Source organism: Echinops telfairi, unplaced genomic scaffold (genome assembly GCF_000313985.2).
Source record: "Echinops telfairi isolate 266 unplaced genomic scaffold, ASM31398v2 ScPeMD7_7425;HRSCAF=8463, whole genome shotgun sequence".
Classification (NCBI taxonomy): Eukaryota; Metazoa; Chordata; class Mammalia; order Afrosoricida; family Tenrecidae; genus Echinops; species Echinops telfairi.
In genome coordinates, this window is record NW_022111325.1 from 3866431 (window position 1) to 3883654 (window position 17224).

Consider the following 17224-nt stretch of genomic DNA (forward strand, 5'->3'; position numbering starts at 1 on the left):
CACAGGCTGGTGTGCTTCTTCCATGTGGGCTTTGTTGCTTCTGAGCTACTTGGCTGCTTGTTTATCTTCAAGCCTTTAAGACCCCAGATGTTATATCTTTTGATAGCCGGGCACCATCAGCTTTCTTCACCACCTTTGCTTATGCACACGTTTGTCTTCAGTGATCATATCAGGAAGGTGGGCATCCACCGATATGATTTTTAGTTCTTCGATGTCTGCTAATTGGTCCCTTCTACACCTCATGGTCAGACAGGCTGGTGTACCATGCTCTGGCCCCAGAGTCTGTCCTTTGTACTCCCCCAGGGGCTCTCTGCTCTGCTCCCCAGAAGAGGAATTTTTGTGGCTTAATTTAGAAAAATTATATATAAATACCATAACCAATGTAGTATCTGAAGTTCAAACTATGATTTTACTAAATAAGTTGACATTAAGATTTATATTAATATATAATGAGGTTTTATAGAATGAGGATGCTGCTAAGACACTGCTTATGTATAAATAAATGCTTTATGGGCCTTGTTTCCTTGGTACCAGACCTAAGGTTATGGTTTTGTGGGTTATTTCAGATAAATGTCTTGATATTTTTGTTAATATTTCTCTTTTAGTTCTTAGTTTACTGTTTAGATTTCTGGTTTTCATGGAAATTGGGGTAAACTACACAAACCATTGCCCTTGAATGGCCTTTAAAACATATATATATATTTATATATATGGAAAAATGGTGCCTGAAAGCCATTTTTAGGAAACTTTTTATTGTGAACTGGATGAAGGCTTACAGAGCCAACAGTTCAGACACATTATGTGTTATGTCCTTACTGGATGGCCGTCTCCACAAGGTCACATCACTTTCCCCACTTCTTCCCTGCACTTTCTGATTCCATTCAGCCTTTCTGCCTGCTGCACTCTGTCCTTGGATCAATGCTGCCTTTTCGGGCATCTCAAAGGATTGATTACTGAAGGATTATACACCTTCCTAGTGTCATTGTCCCCTATGTAGACCTGCTTATGGCTTGGATGAAAGGTGAGCCATGCAGGTGAGCTCTGTTTCAGGCCTGGAGAGTGAGTCAAGGCCAAAGTTTCAAGATTCCACCAAGCCGTATCTGACCAAGAAACCTGTTTTTTTTTTTAGGATTTTGAGTTTCATTTCACATTTTCTTCCACTCTATCCAAGACCTTCTGAAGCAATCTCTTTCAGAGAAGATGACTGTGATGGTGCTGGGGCACCATCTACTTGTTCTGGTCTCAGAGTCGTGGAAGCGGAGGTGTGTGTGGTGCATTAGGCCACTGGACTAATTGTTCCCATGTGCCTTTGCTTTTCTTCTTTGTTCTGGATGGGGAGAGACCAGGCGCTACACCTGGAGTGGCCCTTTTAAAGCTTTGAAGACTCCCGTTGCTACTCAACAAAGTAGGATGTAGCACATTGTCTTCATGGACTCTGTTATGCTGGTTAACTTCGGTGTCCCCTGGCGCTGTGGTCCTGAGCCCACAGGTCACGTGACTCATTCCTTCAAGGCATTTGTTTATAGATAAGACATTTTACTCACTCTGTCCCTCCCTGCCCTACGCTCTACTTTATTCACGGATGTATGAGGGTAAGTGAAAAAGGAGTGCTACAAAACACACTATGAAACAAAGTCTCCACAGGCGATGTCCTCGGTGGGAGGAGAAGGAAGCGCCATCCAGGGGTTAGGGGATGGTGCTCCTGCTCCAGGGTAAAGGAGAGGGAGCTCTGTGATGTTGTGGGGCGTACAGTTTGGGAGAGGAAAAGCCAGGGAGTTTGAGGGAGCTGGGGAGAGGATGAGGGAGCTGGGGTGGCTTGTGAGGCATGCTGTAGTTCTCTCACCCTGGTCCCCTGAGAAAGGAGAGGAGCCTGGCAGCTTCTGTGGGGGTTAACGTTTGCCTTATGTGTATAGAAAGTCCCCGGGAGGCGCTAACAGTACGGTGCTGGGCAAATTCACCCATAGGTGCCTCAGAGGAAAGGTCTGGCTTGACTTTTGTCAACAAGTCATAGCCATTGGAGAGCAGATTCTGAAATACATGAGGTTGGCCACAGGCAGACATTGGCTAGGTGCCAACTGGCTTGTCTGTGTTTGAGAGTACTGTAAAGAGAGCAGTCGCCCACCCTCGCCCGACAAAGTCTGGCTGCTGGAAAACTGTTGGCAACCGTTTCATGGGTGAGGTGGGTGGAGAGTTGACACTTTTCACAAAGAACCCCCAGGCTGTCACGCAGGCCCTTGAGAGCTGATGGTTGGAGAGGATCAGAAAGGACCTTTGGTTCATCTAGGTTGTGTAGGGACAGGGAAGGCCACTGAATCCAGTGGAGCCTGGCTCAGCAGCGCTGTAGAAGCTTAGATGTGTGTGTTCCTGTGGGCTGGTGGTGTGGGCGGAATGACCTGGCCCGAGCTTTGAACTCAGAGCATCAGTTGAGTGTGTACGTGTGTTTGAATAGCTGTCAGTCAATCCACCAAGGGAACAAGCAAGACGAGGGGAGCCTAGCAGTCATATCCGAACATTCACAGGGGCACGTCAGACAGGGTGACCTTGTGACCACAACCCGTGAAACCAACGCCTCCACTGTTTTCCAGACCCCACAATCCTCCTCATGAAAGGCGGGCCAATTGCTTTAAGAGCCAAGCACAGTAAGGGCACCCGTGACCCCGAGGGGAACGGAAGTGACAGTTCTAGCACTCACCCCGAATTTGAACTAAGCATGATGAAGCCGTGTGCGCCCTCAATGCGTTATATTAAGTGTCCCAGATGCCCTTGCGACAGACTCCATTTCTAACTTCTTGACTCCGTCTTGACCCGAGGCTGCACACGCACTGCCTGGAAAGAGAAGCCAACAAAGAGCTCATGAAACCACATAACTGCCCAAACAGGAAACTTTGCCCCAAGAAAATAGACTGCTTCTTTTTTTTTTCTTTTTCTTTTTTAACATTTTATTAGGGGCTCATACAACTGTTATCCCAATCCATACACACATCAATTGTGTAAAGCGCATTTGTACATCGTTTCTCAAAACATTTTCTCTCCATTTAAACCCCCGACATTAGGTCCTCATTTTTCCCCTCCCTCCCCGCTCCCCCCTCCCGCATGAGCCCTTGATAGTTTATAAATGGGTATTTTGTCATATCTTGCCCTGTCCGACGTCTCCCTTCGTCCACCCTTTGGTTGTCTGTCCCCCAGGGAGGAGGTCACACACAGTTCCATGTAATCGGTTCCCTCTTCCCTACCCATTCTCCCTTTACCCTCCCTGTTTTGCCACTCACACCACTGGTCCTGTAGGGCTCATCCGTCCTGGATTCCCTGTAGAAAATAGACTGATTCTTGACTAAGCTTATAGCGCTACAAACCCCTTCAGTTTACGAGCTTGACAAAAAGACACTGTTGCCTATGGCACGTCTCCCTGCAGGTATTTATTCTTTCACAAGCGCCTTAGCACAATTTTGACCCTCCAGCCTTTTGTACACACTTGTCTCCCCACACAGAAGCTGGCGACTCCGCGAGCACTGTTGGCACTTCCCTCCAAGGCGCCGTGTGCCACGGGAAACCTCTCTTTCCTTGTGAGTGATAGAGACCCGAGTGTCAAGCCCTCTCCAGCAGCTCGACTCTCTCCAGGGTGGCTTCTAGTGGAGAAAGACCTACACTTTCGTTGAAGGTCCATCTCCCTCTTTTGTATCCCCCTTCCCTTTGTTTTTGACGACGTTGACTACTTATTTTATATGGCTTTGAAACGGGAACATAATCATTGGTGAATGAAAATGAAAGACTTGATCTACCACAGGATTTGAGGTGGTCAAAGCCCGGGACCGATCACTCTGGGAAGGGACACTGTCTGGGCGCCCCATAGGCCAGTTCCTTTAAATGTGTACAACTTCCAGTCTTTTATAGTTTCAATCAGGTTGAAATCCTCACCCTCATGCTTGACTGAGATTTGAGCCCACAGCTCTTCTGAATCTTTTCCTCTTTACAGACGTCACCCTGGGGTCCCTGCCGGCTCTCCCTGACCCGCCTTTCTGTGGCCTTGGCTTTCTGCATCCCAAACCTTCCCCTTTTATCTGTGGATTTATTCTGGAGGCCTTTTTTTTTTTTTTCATCTTTATTTATTTATTTTCATTATTATTTTTTTTTCCTTTTCTTTTTTCCCCCTCTTTTTTAACATTTTATTAGGGCCTCATACAACTGTTATCCCAATCCATACACACATCAATTGTGTAAAGCGCATTTGTACATCGTTTCTCAAAACATTTTCTCTCCATTTAAACCCCCGACATTAGGTCCTCATTTTTCCCCTCCCTCCCTGCTCCCCCCTCCCTCATGAGCCCTTGATCGTTTATAAATTGTTATTTTGTCATATCTTGCCCTGTCCTACGCCTCCCTTCATCCACTTTTCGGTTGTCTGTCCCCCAGGGAGGAGGTCACACACAGTTCCATGTAATCGGTTCCCTCTTTCCTACCCATTCTCCCTTTACCCTCCCTGTTTTGCCACTCACACCACTGGTCCTGTAGGGCTCATCCGTCCTGGATTCCCTGTATTTTCAGTTCCTATCTGTACCAGTGTACCTTCTGGAGGCCTTTTTAATCACCCCCCTCCCATCTTGTCTTCCATCTTGTTGCTTGTCCTGACCCCTCCGCCCAAAGTAGACCCTTCTTGATGTTTTCTATTCTCTTGTGAAGAGCGCCCTTCCACCTAGAGCAGCCCCAGATGCCCTCCGAGACAGAGCCACCCATTTCTGCTCTCTACCCTCCACGGTCAAGGCCAGTGGGCACAATTTAAATGTGAAAATCTCACACAGGCTAGATTTTCCCTGGCATTTTTTACTTTTGGACACCAAATTGACGCTCCATTCAGAGGTAGACCACCCCCCTTGTATTGGGCTGGGCTCTGTAGAGAAATCAAACCAGTGGCCCTTGTATGTTGTACACAGGAGAGATGAATGTCAAGAAATGCCTCCACAGTTGTAGAATGGGCAAGCCCATTCAAGTCCATCGTCAGATGGTAAGCGGAGGCCTCTCCTGAGCCACGGGTACAAGGGTCAACGAACCAGGAAGCAGGACAATGAAGGTGGAAGACCACAGGCAGGTGGATGTGGAGTTGAATAAATCTGAGATCTGTCGAAAGAATGCAAGGGCGCAGTCTGCTGATGGCTCTGGGGATCAGCAGCTGATATCCCAGGGCGTTGACTAACCAGATGCAGGATTCCATTCCAGCAGAAGGAATCTGGAAGAAGCTTCAGGACAGGGTCTGTCTATACCGAGTAGGCCATACCCCCAACAAAAGCTCCTTCCATTGTATCAAGGCTGGGATCGGATCCGGGAGATGATATGCTAACCTATCCTTCCCACAATGACTTCGCTGCTCCATGCAAGACACCGTCATGGAGCTGAGCTCACCAGATTGGATCCTATCACAGGAACATCCTGGCCCACCCAAGCTGACATAAACCCTAACCATCACACCCCACTCGGATGGTTGAGAGCTCAATTAAGGAAGGCTACTTTTTTCTTTTTTAAACAAAAGACATTGATTCTCTCACAGGTTGCTGCTGTTGTCAGATGCCATGGAGTCCATCTGTCCTGCCTCGGGCAACCCCGTGTACGAACATATGAACCCCACCCAGTCCTGTGCCATGCCCGCCATCATGCCCGCCATCGTTCTTCTGCCTGAGCCCATTGTTCCGAGCACCGCCTCCATCCATCTCGTTGAAGGCCTTCCTCTTTTCTCTATCCCTCTATGTAAGGAAGCATGGTGTCCTTATCAGGAGACTGGTCTCTCCTGACCACATGTCCACAGTATGTGAGATGAAGGCTCACCATCAATGAGGGCTACTTTTGACCCATTTATTTTCACACGTCCAAGTTGCTCCTCAGACTTTATAGGGCCACTTACAATTCCTATCTTCTCTTACTGTTTGAGCAAATTTTTGAGACAGACTTTATCCATTTCCTCACTGCTGGGATCCACCCCTGCCCTTTATGCGAAGTTAGCCTTGCAGATAGATGAAATTCTATAGTAGAACAATAAGTGGCTTCTTGTCTTTTCTTTCTTAAAAAAAAATAATTTTATTGGGGGGGCTCATACAATTCTTATCACAATCTATACATACATCAATTGTATAAAGCACATTTGTACATTTGTTGCCTTCATTATTCTCAAAACATTTTCTTTCGACTTGAGTACTTGGTATCAGCTCCTCATTTTGCCCCTCCCTCTCCACCACCCTCCCTTATGAACCTTTGATAATTTATAAGTTATTATTTTGTCATATCTTACACTGTCCGATGTCTCCCTTCACCCACTTTTCTGTTGTTGGTCGCCCAGGGGGCATTATATGTAGATCCTTATAATCAGTTCCCCCTTTCTACCCTACCTTCCCTCCACCCTCCCAGTATCACCACTCTCACCACTGGTCCTGAAGGGATCATCTGTCCTGGATTCCCTGTGTCTCCAGTTCCTATCTGTACCAGTCTACATCCTCTGGTCTAGCTGGATTTGTAAGGTAGAATTGGGATCATGATAGCAAGATGCTTATAGTGAGGGAAAGAAACAGGAGCCTTCTTGTGAGTCCCAACCCCAACCTTCCTGGAGGACCTCCTTTGAGTGGTCCTCTTCAAAGTCAGATTCGAGTTCTCAAAACTGTCCTTCCATTCCACTGCCCTATGCAAGCGTATCCTCTCCCCCTGTCCCAACCGTCTCTAAAATAGACCTTCCCTGCCTTCCCAAGACCCACAGACTGACCACAGAGCTCACACATGAGAATGAGGGTGGGTACTGAGGCAGGCCTCATGAAGGCTACGGGTCCCCCAGTGCCCCTGGCATAGGTCATATGTACCTCTTAGAGATGTGCCAGGAACTACTGGAAATAGAGGAATGGGAAGGGTGGACATTCTTTTTTTCTATGCCAGATTTAAGCCATTGTAAGGACAACTTGGGAAGGGTGTCTATGAACCCAGAAAAGTTTAGGGATGAATTTCAAAGACTGGTCTTTAATTTTACTCTCACCTGGAGAGAGTGAGAGAATCCTGACCTTTTTGTTGCTCCGCTGATGAGAACGACAGGATTAAAGCCAAATGGGGGTGCGTGCAGATGAAGGGCACACGGCAAATTCCACATTAGACATATTAGTACTAGGACCGGCTGCAGTGACGGATAATAACCCGGAGTGGGAATATGACATCGATGAGGGCTTTGATAAGGGCAAGCCCCTACTAATATGCGTACTTGAAGGTACTTGAAAATGTGTTTCCAAAGCTATCAATTAGGGTAAAGTTAAAGAAGTTACTCCGGGGAGAAATGAAAACGCGTTCACCTTTTAAAGCAGGCTGACAGAGGGATTAAGGGTGTCGCCCTTGAATCTTACTCAGGGACATCAGTTTAGAGCATGCGCTTTTTGACCCGAGCATGTCCGCACATTAAGAGGACACTGATGAAGTCTGGGTTGAGAAGCGATGCTCCATTGGCCAAACGGATAGAACACAATGACAAGGTTTGCAATGACACACGGCATAAAGGAGAGGAGGGCAGGAAGAGAGAAAAACAAGCCCACCTGCTGGCAGTTGCTTTGATCTGACTGGGAAAGCTCAGCCTTTCCCATCTGAGACACAGCTCGCTGGCTTCCATGGCAGATGAAGAGGAAGAGGAGGGCGAGGATAGGAGCTGCTACAGCCCCTCTGCTGGGGTTTATGTTGTTCGGCGCCATTGACTCTGTTCTGACTCAGCCACCCCGTGCCCCACAGAAGGAAACGCCGCTGGTCCTGCGCCAGCCTCAGCGTTGTTCCTGTGCCCGAGCCCACTGTTGCAGCCATGTGTCCATCATCTGCTTGCGGGTCTTCCTGTGTGTTGAGGTCCCTCTCCTTTCACACGAGGTTCTTCTCCAGGGACTGGTCTCTCCTGACAACATTTCTAAAGTAGGCAAGACCACGTCTCATAATATTTGACCTCCAAGGAGCGCTCTGGACATACGGCTTCCAATATAGATCAGTTTGTCCTTTCAGCAGCCCATGGTACTTTTAATATTCTTCTCTAGCAACGTAATTCAAATACATCGGTTCTTCTTCAGTCTTCCTTATTCAATGCCCAGCTTTCACATGCATTTGAGACAATGGAAAATACCATGGCTTGGGTCAGGTCCACCTTAGTCCTTAAAGCAATATCTTTGATTTTCAATACTCTGAAGAGGTCTTGTGCAGCAGATTTACCTAATGCAATACACCTTTTGATCTCTTGATTGCTGCTTCCATGAGCATTGATTGTGGATTCAAGCAAGACAACTTCAACATCTTCTTCATCTGATGTTACCTGTTGGTCTATTTATGAGGATTTTGGTCTTCTTTGCATTGGGTTGGAATTCATACGGACGGCTGCAATCTGTGATCGCCATCAGCAAGTCCTTCCAGTCCTCCTGACTTTCAGCAAGCAGAGCTGTGTCATTCATTGCTCATTGCAGTTTGTTAATAAGCCTTCCTGCAAAGCTGATGCCACGTTATTCATCACATTCACCAGCTTCGTCATACAACCCAGCTTCTCAGATTATTTATTCAGCATCCAGATGGAATAAGCGTGATGAGAGGATACAGTCCTGATGCACTCAAACCGTGCAGTATGCTCTTGCTCTGCTTGCATGACTGCCTCTTGACCCACGTACCAGTTCTGCAGGAGCTCCGTGAAGTGCTTGGAATCCACATCCTTCTGAAGGGCATCCACAGTTTGTTAGAATCCACACAATCAAATGCCTTGGCGTGGTCAATGAAACATAAGGAAACATCTGTCTGGTAGTCTCTGCTTCCAGCCAAGATCCACCTGGCATCAGCAGTGATAGCCCTTCTTCCACATCCTCTTCTGAATCCAGCCTGAACCTCGGGCAGCTCTCGGTCAATGTCCTGCTGTAATGTTGTTGGATGGTCTTCAGCAAAATTGTACTTACATGTGATATCAATGATATTGTTCTAGAATCTGAGCATTCTGTGGAGTCACTTTTCTCTGGAATGGATACAAATATAAATCACTTCTAGTTAGTTGGCCAAGTAGCTGTCTTCCAGATTTCCTGGCTTAGACAATTAAGTTTTTTGTCAGCTTGTTGAAACATTTTACTTGGTGTCCCGTCAATTCCTGGAGTCTTGAAACAGCTACAAAAATCTGCTAAAGACCAGAACCTGGAATGTGTGACGTATGAATCTAGGAAAATGAGCAGTCGTCAAAAAGGAAATGGAAGAATTTATGACACCAAGAGCTGAATAGAAAATTTCAAAGGGCAGCTCAAGAAGACTAAGCAACATTTTATAATGAAACGTGAAAAGACCTAGAGTTAGCATGTTTTAAACCGAAAGAACTCAAGAAAAAAAATTCAAGCTTCGAGTTGTAATCTTGAAAGATTCTATGGGCAAACTATTGAATGATGCGGGCCGTTTCAAAATAAGATGGAAAGACTATAAGGAGTCATGTACCAAAAAGAATTAGTTGACGTTCAACTATTTCAGAAGGTAGCATATAAGCAAGAACCGATGGTGTTGCAGGAAGTTCAAGATGCACTGAAAGCATTAGCTAAAAACAAACCAAAGAACCCAAACTAACGGCCATTGACTCGGTGAGTTTCTGAGACTGTAAGGGTAGAGAGCCCCGTCTTTCTCCCCAGGAAGGGCTGGTGATTTCGGCCTGCAGACCGTTCAGATCACAGCCCAAAGCATAACCACGACACCACCAGGGCACCTCAGCCAAAAACAAGGCTCTAGGAATTGATAGAATACCAATCGAATCAGCCCCCTCTAGTGGCAGATATCTCAAATGACCAATGTGTGGACAAAGAATGCCCGAGCACATACAGTGTCCCCAACATCCTAATGAAAAGGGAAATGTTCGCCCCCAATGGTGCAGGCCCTAACTCATACAATCACTCCTGCTTATACACCTACTGAAAGAGGTGCATGGACTGAAGGGGACCAGAGGCTGGCCACTCTCTCAACTTGGAGAGCACCGCCATCACTACTGCTGAGCCTTGACTCTCTAATGGTGTGGAAGGGGAGATTATTTTATTCATGTTGTACACGGGAGCGCCTTTCTTGGCCTTATCTATCCTGTTTGGTCCAGTGTTCTCGATAGAACATCAGGTTGCCAGGTGGAGGGTAAGCCCCAGTCAGAGTTCCTTAGCTTTCACCTCGCAAATTCCAAGAAAAAAATGCTTCTTCCATGCCCTTGTTTATATGTCTGAATGTCCTACCCCTTGTTGTGAAAAGACTCACTGTCCCAACTGGGAGCAGAAGTTTTATTTCATAGAAACAATGTACATGACTCAGGTGCAGCAAAGCACAAAGATGACTCATTCTGTTATTGAGAAGAAAGTGAATGAGGTAAGATCCTAGAATTACCCAGGACACTGACTGAGGTTTAGAGTGTCTTCTATCCTGGGCATGTAAAAGAAGGAGAGCCGGTCAGAGCGTTGCAAAAACCAGGAGCTGACTTACCACTCAAAAGACAGTATCCTTTGAAAGTAGAAGCAGTAAGAAGAATCAAACTAGCGATCAACCAATTATTCGCACTGGACAAATTAGACCTTGTGATTTCCCATGTGATACCCCAAACCTAGCAGTTGAAAAACCCAGTGGAACCTACTGATTTGTTCAGGTCTTCAGGGCAGTAATGATGTTACTATTGCAGCATATCCCATGGAATCCAAACTGTACATCTTGCCAACTTGCGTTTTGGTAGATGCAGCCCATTTTACAGTGCTGCAGTTAAAGGATGCCTTCATTTGCAACCCCCTCCGTTCCTCCAGTCAATTGTTATTTGTCGTTGGGTGGAGAGAGCCATACTCCAAAAAAGGGCAAATTTTGCCTCCAAGGTTATGAGACAACCCTACCTGTTTGGATATATCTTTTGAAAACAGCTGTGAGAATTGCCATTAGAATACAGTATCTTCCTATTAAAGTTGATATCATTCTTATTATTAGCTTATCAAAGAAATGTCTGATTTGAACACTGTCAAATACCTATAATATCTATACAGACTAGGTTATCAAATATTACTAAGAAAGCTCAACTATCTCAGAGACAAGTAGAATTCTTGGGATTTATTTTAATATAAGGAAGTACAGCCTTCACCCTGAGACAAAAAGGTTGATCACCAGCTAACTCCACATGGTAGAAGAACACCAGCTTGTGTGATCCAAGGATTGTAAATAATAAAATCCAAGACAGGAGGAGTTAGATTGGATTCTGAACACCTGGCTTGCAGATGACTATGGATGACAGTGAAAGCCCCAACTCCATTTGGAGAGCCCCCTTGTGGATTATAGGCCTCTGGCGAAGACCCTCCAGGGATGTGAATAGTCTTGCTATCAGACAGAGTGCATTGGGAAGTGGATTAATGTGGATGAGGTAGGTTAAAATTTAACACCTTATCGTATGTTTTCCATTTTGACCCATTTACATTTTGTTCTTGTTTTAGTATTTTCTGGTTTCTTTTGGAGTGAGGGTTTTATGTGTGTGTTTTTGTTATTTATTTTTGTGTGTGATAGATAAATCTATAGCAATAGTAACTAGACTAATAGTTTCTGAGGGTTATGGCTGGAGAGCTTTGGGGGAACCAAGGAAGTAATCGTAATGAGTACAAGAATAAGGAAGATGTTCTAAAGTTGATTGTGGTGACGATTACACAACTCTTTTAAATATAGTTAAATCATTGAATTGTATGGCATGTGAATTTTGTGTCCATTAAAAACCAACCAACCAACCAGACTTGATTGCTGATTTAAAAACTCCTGCCCAAAGTGACATTAAGAGAATTCTTGGTACAGCATATTTGTGCAGGATTTGGGGTCCCAACTTTGGGTCAATAGCAAACTTATGTGAAACCTTCAAGGGAGAGAAAGGGATGCCCCTGACACTGAGCTGCATTATGTGAACCGCTTTTACTTAGTTAAAGGAGTGCCTTAGTAGTGGCTCAGCATTGGGTTTACCAGAGTTAGAAAACCCCTTTTGCACTTGAAGTATTAACTCAACAGCAGAAACTCAAGGAGATAGACTATCCTGCAGAGCCAAAGAAAGAGAAAGTTCTCCCCTGGAGCCAGCACTCTGAATTCAGGCTCTTTGGTGGTTGTCTTGTGGCTTGGCACTACTCTTCCCCCATTGGTACCCCTTTTGTTTGGTTGTTTAATCTCTGTGATAGGTAGGTTAATTGTACCAACTTGGCCAATAGGAACACATGGGATTAATCAGGTTGCAGTTTGATTGGAGAGCAAAGAGATAAATGGCTCTGCAAGGCCCACCCCCCTTTTGCTTGCTCTTTGGTGATGGGACCAGCATGCAGCTGTTCAGCTAGTTTTCTGCCTCAACCTATGAGCTACACTACCTGTGGGTCAGGCCAACACATGGATCCTGTCACTAGAGCATGAAGCTCCTTCGAGACCTGCTTTGCCACACTGCTGGTGTATACATCGCATGAGCTTGAGGTTGGTGGATCCTGTCACCTTGCATTGCTTGAATTCTATATTCCATCTGGCCTGCTTTGCTAAGCTTCTGAGCTACTGACTATTGGTCACCCACCCTGCTGCTTGCTGCCTGTAGGCAAATTCTGTCTGTATTGCCCTAGGGAGGACTCTGCTGTCTGCTTCCTTGACCTTGGACCCAGCAGTCCATGTGAGTTGAAGGACTTCCAGTATATTAACTGTTCCAGGGAATTGAGTTGAACCGACCCTCTGTACTGCTGTGTGGACTAATTAGCTGTTATATTCCTTCTCACTGTATAAACCTATCCATATATATTCAGAAGTGTCCTGGTTCTGTTTCTCTAGAGAACCCTGCTTAACACAATCCCTTTTACATCTCAAAAGAGATGAACTAAAGGCATACCCTAGAGCAGGGGTCCTCAAACTTTTAAAACAGGGGGCCAGTTCACTGTTGTCCCTCAGACCATTGGAGGGCTGGACTAAAGTTTTAAAAAAAACTATGAATAAATTCCTATGCACACTGGACAAGTTGGCTGCTAAGCAGGACAGGCAGTGGTGGCAAAAACACCCGGCGGGATGGAGAAATATCCTCTGTGGGTAGCATGTGGCCCGAGGGTCATAGTTTGGGGACCCCTGCCCTACAGTAATCCTGTCTCATTAATATTACAAAGACATCCCATTCCCATATGGGGTTTAACAATAGACAGAGGTTAGAAGTTACAACATATAATTTTTTTAGAGGAGTATTTCAATCTATGGAGCCCTGATGCATAGTGACTATGTATTGGGCTTCTAACCTCAAGGTCAGCGGTTCAAAACCACCAGCTGCTCCAACGGAGAATGATGAGGCTTTCCACTCCTGTAAAGAGTTATAGTCTTGGAGACTCACAGGGGCAGTTCTACCCTGCCCTATAGGATCACTATGAGTCGGCATTGACTCAATGACAGTTGATTTGTTTTTTTTGGTTCTCTTTTTCAATCTATAAAAATAGGAAGAAAAGGAAAGGAGAAAGAAGATGCATGTAAGCATCTCAGTGCTGGCAGGGGTCTCCACGGGGTTTCTCTAGCAACCAGGACTGCATCAGGGGTAGGTGCATGTGGCTTCTCCTCAGGGGTGTCCCACAGGAAGTGAGCCTTGCCAGCTGAAGCAGGGAACTGGCTAAGGCAGCTGCACCCTGGTCTGGCCATCAGAGAGCAAGAGACCAGAGAACTAGAAAGGCGAGGCTTGGGGAGTCATTTGTCGCTCCACCCTTCAATTACTCCCACATGTGTTTGTCGGCCAGGTTGGCACAGTAAACCTTAACTATCACAGGATTCACCCCTTCCTATTGAAATCAAGCCCGGTGTTCAGTTTTCAGGTGAGGAGGACCGAAGAAGGCAGGCCACAGGAAGGCACAGGACTCTTTCTTGGAAGGCACCTGCACAGGCTCATCGGCGTGTCCCCATCAGGTTGTGGGAATAGATAGGACAGGATGGGAGAGACGGCCAAGGACTGGAGGCAGCCACAGGGGAATCCTGTCTGGGTGGCGGCACGGAATCCCAGAATGCGGGTACAGGAGGAGTGTGAGAGGCGATCTGGCCATCCCTCCGGCTACAGAGGAGCAGACGGACGCTCTTTGGGGGCGTGAACTTGCCCTACGTCACAACAGGGACCGAGCCAGATTGCATGTCCTCTTTCTCAGTCCCATTCTTTGCCTGCTAGAGGAAGGAGTCCCAGATAGCTTTCACCCTTTCTCCGCCCTCCTCACCGTGTCAGTCCCTCCCTGGCAACAGTTAAAGGGCTCTGAGTGGTCCGTGAGCAAGGACCAAAAGTGGATTCAAAATGAAATGCACAGTACATCCGAGGTGTTTCTGAGCGAGCTTGCCCGTGTTACCCCATGTAAATTCCCTGCAGCCTCGAGTCTAAACACACCACATGCACATTTTGTATTGCCTTGTGCAATCACACCACGCAACGCCCAGGGACACTGCCAGAAACACCTTGGTCCAGGTTAGAAAGGACTGTACGCTATGAATTGCAATGTTGGGTGCTGTACATGCAAACTTTTCTGCTCATAGAGACACGCAATGGTTTAATTATGGAAAATAAAAGCTTTTAATGTTTTTCTACGATCGTTCCAACATGTGTCAAATTCGAAAATCTCTGTTATTGTATCAGGTGATCTGCTGCTGTCTCCTTCTTTTACATAAACGTTAAGGGTTTAGTTGCAGCAAGGAAAGACAAAAGCCCTTTAATAATGTTTCTCCATCATCACTGTTGCTTATGTCTGTAGGTGTGAATATGTAAATGAAGCACAAACATACAATTTCATACATCACAGTCAATATTTACTTGAGAAGTTATCAGCAATTTATTTAGATTTTAGGACAAAATGTGCTTTGGTTATGGATAGGGGCTAAGTTTAGACCGAAGAGGTAAAAACAGTGAGGACAATATGGCAGAATCTTTTTGGCCACGTGGTGGCACAGCTAAATGGACAAGAAGAAGAAGATCCACTGAGCCAGTGTTGCAATGTGGACTTCCATCGATAATGATGACGGTGTGGAGACGCGTTTCTGCTTCGTTCCTCATGACGCTTTGTCTGCAGAGCACGATCCCGGCCAAACTAAAACGGCCTCTTCATTGCAAGCATATGGTGCACTGCCATAAAGCAAGGGTGTGTGTCGAATGATGTTTGAACTCTGCAAAGAAAGAAAAACAATGCTTGGAGAAATGTATTAGTGTCAACAAGAAATTATTTATTTACGTCTTATGAAACGTCATATTCAATTGCAAAAACATAAAAGCCCTACTGGATAGGAGATGATCTCACATTGCCTGCTGCTATTAAAATCTCAGAAATAGTTCACAGGGAATGTAGGGGGATGAAATCCATCAAATTCCTTCAGCGAGTGATCCTTTTTGCAAAAGATTTTCTGCAATTAGTCATGACCAACTCCAGCAGCATGTTGCCAGGCTGCAGGGCAGCCCCAAGTTTGCTATTGATTTAGATGAAGCAACTGATATTTCTAACGTGGCACAGTCATTACTTTATGTACAAGATGCTAACGAAGGAAGCATGCGTGAGCAATTATTGCTTTGATGCCCTTTGGAAGAGCACACAGGAAGGGAAGATGTATAGCTTCCGGCTGGTGGCTTTTTCACGGTGGAAAACCTTCGCTGGAGCCTGTACAGGAAATTCCACAGGAGTCTGTGCTGGCACCATGATGGATGAGAATGCTGGGTTTGCAGCGGAAGCCAGGGCTGGCTATCACTTGTACTAAGATCTAAGACTTAGGTTTCGCTGCTTTTTGGTGACACCTCTGTGACAGGTTATAGAGCTGAGAATGCATATACAGATCTTTAATCACTGGCACGCGGGTGTCCTGGACTCTCCTGGCTGGAGTGGGCCTAGCTACAGTGCAACACTCACATGGCTGTGGAGCCAGGCCACTGCTCCTGCCAGGTGTTGGAGACCTGAGCCCACAGCACCACTTTCACATCACTGCATGCACCTTTTACCTCCCCGCTCCCACTCAGAGGAACCCCTGTTACCAGACTTCAACTCGGTGCGCCGAGATGTGAATGCAACATACTGGCACGAAGCAGTGAACCAACAGAGAGGTCTGCCGGGCTGGGCTGAATCCCAAGTATGTGGACACCCCACTGCCCCACACCGCCCCATCCCCTCCAATGCCCTGAAGAATGCACTTCAGAGGACAGCACTGAAGCTACAGTGCAGGGAGAGGGGCACTTCTGATCAGAGCACACAGGAGCAAATGAAGAGGGAAGGAGAGAGAGTGGAACACATCCTGGCCCACCAAGCTCTGAGGACGATATTCCTGCTCAGAGCAGCCAATGCACAGAGAGGACAATAGGGTGTTCTTACCACTAGACACGATGTCCCTCACTGACCCATAGCGCTACGGGGGACAACACTGGAGACACAATGAGGGAATTGGGTCCTATCTGACCCCACCACACCAGGCGAAACACTAAGGACATGCAACAGAGCAGCAAAGGGAGCAGAGCAATGAAGTCCCCGAGGAATATAGAAACTAGACTTTGGGGCCAGGATGTGGCACCCCATCAGACTCCACCAGAAAACACCCCTAAAGGTCAACAAACAGACCTGGAGCTATTTATAGGCTTTTGTTTTGTTGTTTTGTTTTGCTTTGCTTGTTTTTGTGCTTAGTACTGTCTCTGCAGGTCTATCTAGAAAAGATAGGCAGCATAACCAATCTGGAGCAGAAGCCAATGGGACCGATGGTTCTGGGGGCACACAACTTGAGGACTGTGAGTTTGTTTTTGATTTAGTCAAGTTTTTGGGTGTTTCAGCTGCAATTTTCTGACCAGTAGTATTTGTAAGCCTCCATCAATAGCTTTTCTTGGAGAATGAGGTAGAAGTTAAAGGAAAAGGGGAGAAAATTTAAAAGCGTTCCTCTCAGTTGATAAGAGTGTTATAGCAATTTAATTCAATGTAGAAATATTTTTACAAAATAAGTTAGTTGTTTTAATCATATAATCTGAGGGATTATACTTAGGTAATTTACCCAGTCTCTGATGATTAGAATGGATAGTTAACATGACTACGGATTCTGATTGGCTGGTGTGGGAGGAGGTTCACAGGGGTGGTGACACCATGGATTATAACACTGGGTGACATTAGTGGTGATAGGCTCCAGACATTTGGACCAGATTCATGTCATCCTGGCAAGACTAACATTAAGAAGACCTTTTTTTTTTAAAAAAAAAAAAAATCATTTTATTAGGGGCTCATACAACTCTTATCACAATCCATAC